This window comes from Onychostruthus taczanowskii, unplaced genomic scaffold (genome assembly GCF_017590055.1).
Source record: "Onychostruthus taczanowskii isolate IOZ18803 unplaced genomic scaffold, ASM1759005v1 scaffold5, whole genome shotgun sequence".
Classification (NCBI taxonomy): domain Eukaryota; kingdom Metazoa; phylum Chordata; class Aves; order Passeriformes; family Passeridae; genus Onychostruthus; species Onychostruthus taczanowskii.
Genome location: NW_024502568.1, coordinates 16,975,659 through 16,987,710, shown reverse-complemented (window position 1 = coordinate 16,987,710; position 12,052 = coordinate 16,975,659).

The window sequence follows — 12,052 nt, the reverse complement described above, 5'->3', positions numbered from 1 at the left end:
TCAAGCCAGGTCCTCGCAGTGAGGAGCTTTTCACATCAACCTTTCAATGTCTTTGAAGTCAATAATTTTAGGGCATAGAAATTAATCACAACTGCAGCAGGACTTAAGTTATGCTATGTTACCTCTCGTGTGGAAAAGAACCCTAATTTGCGTTTAATTTTTTTGAAGACCAGTAAAATTTAGGTTAGTTGTAAGAACTCGGGAGTGCCAACATTTTATTCATTATTTTTGACCCAACAATTTCACCATCTCAAATCAGACAAGGGGTGTTATCTTTGCAATAAAAGGCTATCGAGAATCTAAATGAGAAATCAAATGCTTTTTCATGCTGGTTTATTTTAGATTAGAGAAACTTGAACCAGATGTAAACCTGAATTGCTGAGGCATGAGAAGGGACTAACAGCAGAGTGATAAATATCTGAGTCGTGTTGTTCTAGGTGCAGATTTGCATTAATTCAAATAAATTGATCTGTAAGCTTTTCTAAAACTTAATTAATGCTGCAGAACAAAGCTGGAGATCAATTATCAGCTTGATATCTTGGAACAGATAAAGCTGAACTAAATTAACCATCCAAAAATGTATGGTATCAATATCATATTGAAATGATTACTGGCACAGGGTAGAAATGGATCCCAGTGTAGCCTGAAACAGTCTTTTATTCCCAAATGTGGGAAGTACAGGAGTTCTATCCATAAACTCTAACTTTTCTTTAGCAAAAAGAGCATTTTATACTGAATAAAGAAGAGAAACAAGAGACTAGAGATGCACAGACACGGTGAGTGTTTTACCAAGCCTACTCAAGAGCAGCTGACTATTTTTTTCTCCAGAACAAGAAAATTTCTTGGTGAGCTGGTGGCCAGCCATCATGAAATTGTTAGTTACTGTCAGGAATTAGGTGGCAGTATTGAATTAGTGAGACGGAGATGTAATTTCTGTGTCTGGTAACTCGTCAGGTACATTGGTTTTGCTGCTTTCTTCTGCTCCTTCTTCAGGCTGATTTTGCTCAAAGGTTTGCAGTGTAATTAGGTCCTTTTTATTAAAGTCTGTGCAGTGCAGGGCTGTCTGCATCTTGGAATGAATATAAGGGATGTGTGCAGGAATGCAGATTCCCTGGTTAGAATGTTCACACACACAGATAAAATATTCAGAATACATCAACTGGAGAAGTTATTCTGGAGGAAATATTTAAAATTTCTTTGAATTCACTGATTATTGCAATCTATATTTTTTTGTAATGCAGACAAGCCTGTAAAGTTTTATATTAAAGCATCCCAAATGAGAGTCACGGCTCCAAGGCTGCATTCCAGGCAAGAAATATAAATTAATAGTGTATTTTATCCATTAGATCTGAATCTCCATAGATCTTCACGTGCCCAATCTGAACTTCCTGCTGCAACAAAAATAAATTAAAGGTGTTTCCAGTTCAGTCTTGGTGTTAAGGCAGATGGATGGATGGATGGATGGGTGGACAATGGATGGATGGATGGACGATGGATGGATGGATGATGGATGGATGGATGGATGGATGGATGGATGGACAGATAGATAGATGAACGGTTGAAGGGTTCCGTGATTTCCTTTTTACCTGTGATTTCCTTTTTATTCTGCGATTTTCTTTGTATTCTGTGATTTTTCTTTTAATGCCAAACCACATCCTGTGGAAGCTAAAAATACACAAGTGTTTGTCTTGTCGTCAGCACCATCTTCTCCATCATTCCTGATCCTCCTAAAAGCATTCCAGGCTTCCCACCAGCCTTCCACACAGCGTTGTTTAAAGGGAATGGCTCCACTGGAAGGTTTTCCAGTGCTATTTGCATAATTTAAAAGTGCCCAGTTAATGTTGTAAGAGGCCAGAGGCTGCCACACACTTCAACCTCCGCTTCAGCGAGGCATTAAAAACTTTCCAAGACAGGAACAGAGTATCCCAGAGATGAGTTTAGATCTCTTCAATCGATTGTATTGATCAAACACTGCTCCATTTTAAACTCTGAGTCAGATAGCCCTAATTTGTTTATAAAAGGGTCTCTTTGAAGGTAGTCTTAATTAAGTAGAAGGAAAACGAGTCTGTCATTGGTGAGAGGAGAGCAATATGGGCAGCTAAATAAATATCCCACCACCAAAAACATCTGCTGGAGGTAAAGCTTTTCAAAAGAATGATTTGGGAATCACTGAATATGAAGGTATTTGTCCTTTGATCAAGGACTCCTGCTCAATTCCCAACGGGATAACAGACAGCTCCTCTCTGGCTGTACCCATGGAATGGCAATGAGGGTATGCATGCAGTGCACTGGGAAATCCAGCCTCAAAAATGTCATTTATACAAATGTTTGGGGACTGCCCTGCACCAGGAGACCCATTCCCAGCAGGGCCTCAGGTTGCCCCTGGGATTCATGGAAACCACACCAGTCCTGTGGCTTGTTGGGGCTGGATTATAAATGACAAACAGCATCTCCTGCTGAGCTAAGAACTGTTCTCAAAAATGGGAATAAATTGGATTTCACCTCTCCTGTCCAGCTGCTTTGGGTGTGGTGGGCACAGGACCCTGTAGGCTTCATTACACCTTGTAATAAAATATACAGACTCCAAATCTTCCCCCTCTGAAGGTAATTCTGTCACAGAGTATTTAGGAATATTGGCTGATCGTGGCTTGTTGTTTCATTTTTGCAGTTCCTTTGAAGTCATCAATATCCCAGGTTCATTTGGTGGCAGAGCTAGCTCAGGGGAGAGAAGGATGTGTCATGGATTCAATTCCACAGCTAACTGCTTACTGGGACTCTGATCCTCTAACCCTTAATCAAGGGAAACTGCTGGCCTTGGCAAGGCAGGGGGAAAATGCTTCAGGAGGCTTCTTTGAGTTGTTTTCATCCTGTTGCTCATTATTTGAAGATTATATATCCAGTAAGTGCAATAATAGGAGGTTGTTTTTATGTCCCTCCAAGAGTCATCAAGGACATCTAACAGGAAGGAAAGCCTTTCCCATAAAGTGCAGGGAATTGCTTCCCAGCAACAGGACCAGCTTGTGGGGCTTTTATTTCCATTTCTTTTATTAACTATTAATAATGATATATGCTCTTTGAAGTACACTCTGTTTACACATAAAGAGCATAATGGAACAGCAATGATGAGACAGAAGGTATATCTGGGTTTCTAAACAAAACATTTTTAAATGATAAAGTAGTACAAAAGCAAAGAAAATGCAGGGAAAAAAATTGGTCAGTTGGGATGCTGTTGCTGCCTTTTGGGACTATGTGAAGATTGCTGACTAGATTAAATTAAAATCACCATAGCACACAATTAAATTTTCATGGAAAATATTAATTTTAAATATTGATGACAGTATTTTCTTTCAAAACACTTTAAAAAAAATAAGTGTAACAGCTCAGTGGTATCAGAGAAATACTGTGGCACAAGTGGGAGTCAGGACAGGTAATTTTCATTCTGTGCCAGCAGAAAGTGTTGGCAAATCCAGCTCTGTTGGGATTTGGGGTGGGATGGCAGCAGTGTCACCTCTGTGGGACAGCTTCTCCAAGGCTTTGTCACACTTTGCCATGAGGTTAATTAAGAGCTAAATAAGAGGCACAGGGTGTGTAAGATCCACGGACAGAGTGGATTTTTGCACACAGCCTTCACCTCAAACTGCCAAAGATTTTAGAAATTGTCCAAAGGACAGAGGAGGCCACAGAGCTGCTCTGAGCCCCTCTGGAGCCAGGCTGGGACACCTGGGGGGGCTCACCTGGAGAGGAGCAGCTCCAGGGAGAGCTCAGAGCCCTGCCAGGGCCTGGAGGGGCTCCAGGAGAGCTGGAGAGGGACTGGGGACAAGGGATGGAGGGACAGGACACAGGGAATGGCTTTAAGCTGACAAGGGATAGATTTAGATGGGATATTGGGCAGGAATTGTTCCTGGGAGGGTGGGGAGGCCCTGGCACAGGTGCCCAGAGCAGCTGGGGCTGCCCCTGGATCCCTGGGAGTGCCCAAGGCCAGGCTGCACACTGGGGCAGGAGCACCTGGGACAGGGGAAGGTGTCCCTGCCGTGGCAGGAGGTTGGAAGTGAATTATCTTTATGAGCCTTTCCAACCCAAACAATTCTGCATTTCCTCTGACAGGCAGTGACTTCCCTGATGGGGTGGAGACGTTGTTTTTGCAGACAGCCCTTATTCCCTTCCAAACTAATCTCCCCTGCTCTCTGCCTGACATCTCCCTCACCGTGCCCTCACGGAGCCTCCAAGGACCATGGAAAAATACACACAGCAGATGAGAGTTATGCAACTCCTTGTTGCAGCCACAATCCCTCCCTGCTGCTGCCCAGGGAGTTTCTGCCTTTGTGGGGCCCCTGCTCCCACACCTCCAGCTCTGCTGGGCCTGGCTTTGCCAAGTTCTCATCCCAAAGGTACAGCAAGGAGCAGATTAGGGGCAGAGAGGTCATGTGCAGGGAAGGAACTGCAGGTAGCAATAGGTTTTCTGGTTTTGTTCCTTTTTAAGGGTCTCAGGAACCACGGATTGCCTCAAACAGTGTTTTTTTTTTTTTTTAAAGTTTTACCAAAAAGGCAGGAAAAGCAGCGCTGTGTTACCTAGAAGGTAAAATGTAAAGGGGAAAAAAAAGCATTTGTAGGGTTTGCATATGCAGTTATTGAGGATATAATTAAAAAAGCAAACGGGAAGCAGAAAGGAGGAATGTTAGACAGAAACAAGGAGAAAACAAAGAGCAGAAGTGAGACAGTCTTTTCAGTGGATGCAAAAAGTTGGCACTGAAGCCAATGCTCTGCCACTTCCTTCATCTCATTTGTCTCAGAGAAATCCTCAGGACTGAGCTCCATGAAACTCACCAGTGCAGGAAAAAGTAAATCCTGTGGGAAAACACACGGTGGGGATCTGACAGAGCTCACACTGATGGTCTGGGAGAAGGTGACCACCTTCCTCCCACCCCTACAGCAGCTTGAAAACCCAAAAGAGGTTTCATTTAACCTGGAACTATGGAAACTGAAATTACCAATGAGAAAAAAAGACCACTAAAAATTTTATTAGAGGTGTTTTGTTGTTGGGACAGCTTTGCTCTTCTCCAAAACTCACTGTCAAAAGCAACCAGCACTGCCAGGCACAAGAGTCAAAGGAATGTCACCACAGAATCATGGAATGGTTTGGCTTGGAAGGGACCTTAAAGCTCATCTTGTCCCACCCCCTGCCACGGACAGGGACACTTTTGTGGTTGATAAAAACTCACTGCCAGCACCCAGATCTGCTGCTGAACCTCCAGAGAAGCACTGAGCTCAGAGGAAATCCTGCTGGGAATTCAGCCCCAGCCCTGGGAGCCGTGCTCCTGCCCTGGCTGCTCCAGGATGGAGCCTCTGACCTGCCAGGGCTCTGGCTGTGCCCTCTGCTGCCCTTCCTGCTGGGGGTGCCAAGTGATTTCCCTGAAGGCAGGCAGGAGGAAATCTGGTGGAGAAGTGCTGCTGCCTTCTGGATTCATTCCTGACCCTCACTCCTGGCCCTCACCACAAGGTGAGGTGAGGACACAAATGCATCTTCTGGCTCAAATCTTGGCCACAAAAGTCGGTGGCAGAAAACTCCTTGACTTCCCTTTGCTGTTTCAGAGGGGTCAGGATTTCTACCTCACTTTAAAAAAACCCCTAAGCCCAACAAGAACTTCCCTCTGCCCCTGCACTCCCCTGAAACTGTGAGAATAACAGAGAGTAATTAACAGAATTTGTTGTTTTATTTTGATTGATGGCTGGGCTGAAGAAAAACAGTGGATTTTTTTAATTGATGTTAATGTGCCTCATTCAAATAACTTAAAAATAAATAATTGCCCCCTGTTTTTTTCTTATTACATTTTTTGTTAGGATTCCTTGCAGTGGGAGCCAGACCTTGTCTCTGTTGCTATGGAAGTCTTGTCTTAAGCTTTACCAGAGAAAAGAGTTTAAAAATGTAAATGGGAGATTGACTCAAAAGATATTCATTGTTGCTACAAAGTGCATTGTAATTTCATTCTTTTCTTGCTATATATCTTCTTTTTAATATCAGAATAGACTAGTAATGTAAGTTTCAAACTTAGAACAGAATCTTTACATCAGAAAATAATTGTCTCAGTAATTATGTGGGATTTTTTTTAAATTGTGGTCAAGAGAGACTGGTAAGGAGACTTATGAAGGAGGAAAGAACAGTGCACAACTCACTGGCTTTATCAGTCCAGGGAGTAAAAATATCCTGAGTTTCTGAATTTTTTTTAAATTTTTGTCCTTTGAAGAGAAAAAAAAAAAAGCATTACTTCAAGGAACTTGGAGTTTCTCTGTTAGGAATGATACTCAAAAAATTTAGATCTAAAGCTAAGCCCATTTGGACTTAAACATTCTGGATTGTTGAGAAGGGAGTTTTATTTCCTATTTGTAGAGTTAAATTGGAAGCTTTGGAGCAAGTACCCTAGAAAATACTTTTTTTTTTCAAACTGCATACATGACTTGATTTCTGTTGGGTTTTTTGGTTGTTTTGGGGTTTTTTTTTAACAGTAATTGTTTCAAATCTATGAGAAAAAAAAAACCACTGAAATTGTCTATGAAATTGAATTATAAGGATATTGGAGATAAATTAGCAATGAATGTTTTCAGGCAGTGGGATGGTGGATAGACAGACAGGTGTGGATTGATAGATCTCCAGATTGTTTACTTATTTTATTTATTCAGGGATTGGAAACCCATTTGGAATATTTTCCTGAACTGCCTTGGAATCACAGCAAAACTGTTCAGCCAGGAAAGTACAGAGGGACTAAAACTAGAGTTATGATATTTGTGCTGGGAATCTAAAGAGTTCTGGCTGCTGCAATACAGAGACTACTTGGAGCAATTAAATTCTGTGTCACTCTTGATTATATCAGAAAGGTGGGGCAAGCAGAGGAAAATGCAGCAGTGGAGTCTCTTTAATAATCAGATTTATGTTCTTAAACTCCACAGAAACTTTTGAAAATGGATTATAAGCAACTCGGTCACTTAGATAACACAATAATTTCTTGGGAAAGTACCCTGAGACACCCAATAACCCAGAAATAGCTTTAGCCAGACATGGACAATGGGAGAAAAAGGAAGAAAAACCCATTCTCTGGCTCTGCCATGGCTTTTGAAGCTCCCTAAATTCCAACTTGGTGCTACTCTTGGAACCTCTTTAGTTTCCTTTGTTTATTTGGACACGACTCAGGCCTGTGACCTTATTTTGTTCAGTCACCAACATAACAAACCAGGTTTTTTATGCATGATTTGCTCATTAGTGGCTGCTTCAAACACCCCATCTCCCGGTACATAATCCAATTTTAAGAATAATTGGGAAAATGATGTCGTGTAATTAGCATTCCGAAATCTGGTTTAATCCGTGTGGCTCTGGGTCAGTTGGGGAGAAGCAATTTCAATTAGTGAGGAATTGCCTGGGCTGGGGGAGCAGGGAGGGGGTGTTACACAACCCTGCAGTGTCACCTCCTGCTGGTTTTTAGTTTTTTTCACTTTTGTTGAGGTTGGTATTGAAGATATTCAATAGTTTGTATTTAGACTTAAGTGTGTATTATTTTTAATTTATGTTATAGTTTCATAGGTGGTGAGTTTTGTAGTCCTTTACTAATAAGGTGCAAAAAATATTTTTTGTCACAATGTTTTTCAAGGTTAAACTATCTAATTAAAAATGACATTTAAATTCTTTTTACTTTGAATTTAATAACTAATTACTTGAAGTCCACAATTCAGACCTTTTTGTGTAATTATAAAATATTATCTCAATTTATGAAGAAGAAGGAAGAAGAAGGGAAAGAAGGATTAGTTTCCAACAACCTCCCTTGGCCAGGCTGCTCCAGGATCTTCCAGAAAACGCAGCCTTGCCAGGGATTGCCTTGGCAGAGCCTCATCCTTTGATTTCTCTCAGATCTGTGAGGATCTGATCCTGCACCTTTGGAAGTTGGAGGGAGTTTAGCAATTGCCTTGGACCAGACTGCAAGTCAAGCAAATTAACCAGGGTTAATTTGGGCTGGCAGGGGCTGGGGCCGGGCTCATTAGGGCTGCTCTGTGTGTGGGTGTGGAAGTGCAGGGGATGCTCTGGCCACACACCAATGCCAGCAATGTCACAGCAGCAAAATTCCACCCCGGAGCCTCTTCACAGCCAGCCTGGGAATGCTCCTCCTCGGTCACTCATTTTTGGCACTGCACAAAGGGATCCTTTGCCCTGAGATCTTCCCCTGTCAGGAGAAGAATCTGGCAAAAAGGAGGAGTGGAAAAAAACCTCCCCAACAGACAAATGAGAGCAGACATTACTAAGGTTGGAAATATCCTTATAAACCTGTCCTGTGTGGAGAAATGGAGATTTTTATTGCTATGCAAATGGCTGTTATGTACAAGTCTCACAGGCTGCAGTGGAGATGAATCATTTAAATTAACTTAATCACTACATATTCTGTTAAAGGGTTATCTGAGAATCTCATTAAGTACCACTGCTAATGGTTGGCATGTTTAGGCCATTGTTTTAAAACTCAAAAGTCACCAAGTTTTCTGTCTGACAGAGAAACAAAACCACAGGAGCTCGACAGCCTGACTTTTTATTTTGGATGCTTCACTTAATAACTCCTCGGAGAAAAAGAGTGACAGCATAGGGATTTATCATCTCACTTCAAGGTATTCCTCAATCCATTCTGAGAAAGTCTCAATATTTTCTTAAGCTATTTAAAATAGAATGACTTAGGGCTTATAAGTGTCTCATTTCTGACTTGTTGCTTGTGCGTTTTTCAGTCACATAGATGGGGAGGCACCTGGAGTTCACACCGTGGAGAAATCCCACTGGCTCCCATTTTTCCATCCATATTAGATTTAATTGTGCTGGCTAATACAAGGATTTAGGGGATCAGCTTGGGCAATATTTCTTAATGATATAAAGTAGCATAAGAGCACAGAGCTTGAAGCAGAGGATTGAATTCTCAGGCTTAATGAGATACGGGGCTCTGGCTTATCTATTCAGGCAGGGATTTTTATTGACAGCAGGAGCATGAATGCAAGCTTTGGAAATGAATTGAATACAGCAGCTACCCAGAAGATCACCTTGACTGCAGCTTGGCCTGTCAGATGCCCAATCTGCCAGGAAGCTTCTGCATCATCCCCAGCCTCAGTCCAAATTTGAAATCCAAAGGTTTGAGCTCATCCCTCCCATTTTCTTCCTCTGCAGAGCAGCTGGCACAAGGACCTGCCCCTGTCCTCTCAATCTTCTTTTCCTTCCCAAGGTGATTTTCCACTTTGCACCCCTACACACCTTCTCCCTCACTTGTTGCAATTGGTTTTATGCAAAATGGGCTTAATCCTTGTGAGCCACATCCCTGTGCCAGCACATGGGTGGAGGAATGCAGAGACACCACAGAATTCCACAGGCTGCTTTGGGTTGGAGAGGACCTTAAAACTCATCTCATTACACACCCTGGGACAACTTCCACTGTTCCAGGTGGCTCCAAACCCTGTCCAGCCTGGCCTTGGCACTGCCAGGGATCCAGGGGCAGCCACAGCTGCTCCGGGCACCCTGTGCCAGGGCCTGCCCACCCTCCCAGGGAACAATTCCTGCCCAATATCCCATCTAAACCCACCACAAACTCATTAAATTCTTACTGATCATAAGCAGGAGGGTGTATTTCACCAGCCCAGCAGTAATACAGTGCCTGTACCCCAATCATTTTATTCCTGTGGTACCAGTGGGGCTGCTTTGGGCTTGGCTTAGCCGGAGGGTGGGATGTGGGCATGGATCTGTGGTGGACATGGCACCTGCCCTGGGTGATGGCACAGTGGAACCACGGCAAACAGCCCTGGGTGAAGGTGCTGGGGTTGAATCCCGGGGGTCCTGGGGGTGCTGAGCCCCCTCTGCCAAGATCAGTGGGGTCAGGACACACCCCAGAGGCACAGAGGGCGACCAGGCCTCTCAGAGCCAGGTTTTTATTTCTGGAAATCAAGCAGTGCTGACAAACCTATCAAGAAATATTCAAGTACTACCAGTGCACTCCTGGTGGCTCTGAAAGTGATGCAAATTTACATGCAAACGAGGAGCAGCCCTCCAGCTGCTGGCAACTTGCCAGGGTGGCCTTTGCTGTTGCCCCCAGTAGCTCATCTTTTTTGGGAAAGCCATCAGTCACCCCCAGTGCCCGGGGAGGAGAATTTCCCTGCCTGAGCTGCATGAAGATGGCACTGCACACTGCTGTCCTACCAGAGCTAAAGGATTCTGCTCCCAGCACTAGCTTGGTTTGTTTTCCAGCCTACTGAGCAACAGCAGAAATTGGATTTATGGGATTAAAACAATAGGGTGTTTTGGAACCGAAATTCGGAGTTCTCGTGTATGTGCAAGTGATAATCCCTGGATACAAAATGGAGTTTAACTGTCCTGTGTACATTGACTCTTGGCAAATATTGTGTTTCTTCCCATTTCACTGGCTACTGGGTACATTTGCTTCTCTGTAAAGAATATCACAGAGAAAAGTAATTCTTGGGGGCAAAATCCCAGGCTTGGTCATCCCTACAAAAACATTTGGGGGAAGAATAACTCCAGAAATTCCTCCTGTTTACAGCTTGATTGCTTCTTGGAGTGAAATGTTAATAATGCAGCAGTGGCCAGAGAGGGTCGATAATGAGGTAATGTGTATTTATGGGCTCTGTGTCCAAATGATCCTTAGTGCATGGTTATTTGAAAATAAATAGGGTATTGATTGAAACAGCTACGGGACAAAATGGGCTTTCAACACATGGGGAGAGCTGATAATTACTTGGAATATTTTTCCTTGTTGTTAATGTATCAACGAGTCCATTTTTAGCTCTTTTGTATAGAAAGGCAAATCCACTCACAACAATATGATAATTTTTATAGGGTTTTTTAATATATATATATATATATATCAGGGTTTTCTGCACCAGTTTGAAAATTCTGTGATGAAAACACAATATTCACACCTATTTCCCATCACTGGGATGTTTCCATAGTTTCATTTCAACACAGTCAATGCCACTTTGAGAGAGGTTTTAAATGGCATTTAATGTAGCCATGCTACTAATATTCCATTAAAACCACATAACCTCCTGCCATGGGAAAAATCAACAGAATGAGCTGCAAGTAGTGGAATTTATAGAGTTCAATACCCCGCTCTTAAAACTCTCCATTTTGGGGGGTGAAGTCTTCATGGCAATATTTTTGGGAAATAAATTGAAGTTATGTGAAAGATGAAAAAAGGGATGATAACCCCATGGAAAAAACAAAGCAGGGTTATCAGATGAAGATATTCCTCTCAGTGATTCAATGGATCCTGACCTCATATTCAGTTCTCCTTGTATTCTAAAGCCAGCAGATAAAATTCCTTCACAGAGAAAGAGCTGACGTAGCTTATCGGGTAAATATCTGATTAAAAATTTAATTCAGTTCTGAAAAAGCTGGGGTGGGTTGAAAATTGGGAGTTTCAAGCAGAAAGTACAGCAAGAACTTATTGCTTGTTTTCTTTCATCCCAAAATTGCACATGAAAAATTAAAGGTTCTTTTTAAAACATTTAATAACTCTATTCCGAGCTGCAGGCAGCCAAATCGGGCTTTCCCCAAATATCTGGGATGTTGAGACGTTTGAACCAAATATTTGGTATTGATATTTACCTATGGAATACTCATCCCAAATATTTGGTGTTGACTCTTGCAGAGGGATGTAAATATTGACCTGCAAAGCTGAGCTGGGGATGAGGAAGATACTTTGTTTTGTCTTACAGTCAGCAAGCGCCACAATTCCCCACTCCATTGCCCAGCCCTTGGATTCTGCAGTGGGAAAAATGCAGGTTAAGGAAGTTTGAGGATGTGTTCGCTGTCCACAGGGCGACACACCCAAAATGTAACACATCCTCCTTCACCTGCCTTTGCCCTTTGAGTCTTTAGATCCTTTTCAATGAGGTCACAGCTAAGAAAACCACATTATTGTCTCCTCTAGGCACTTTTTTCAAGTGCCATTAAAATCTATAGCATTCTGTCCCTTGGCCTCTTCTATAATTCATAAGTATTTTGTAGTTGTGATCTTTTATATTAAGAACT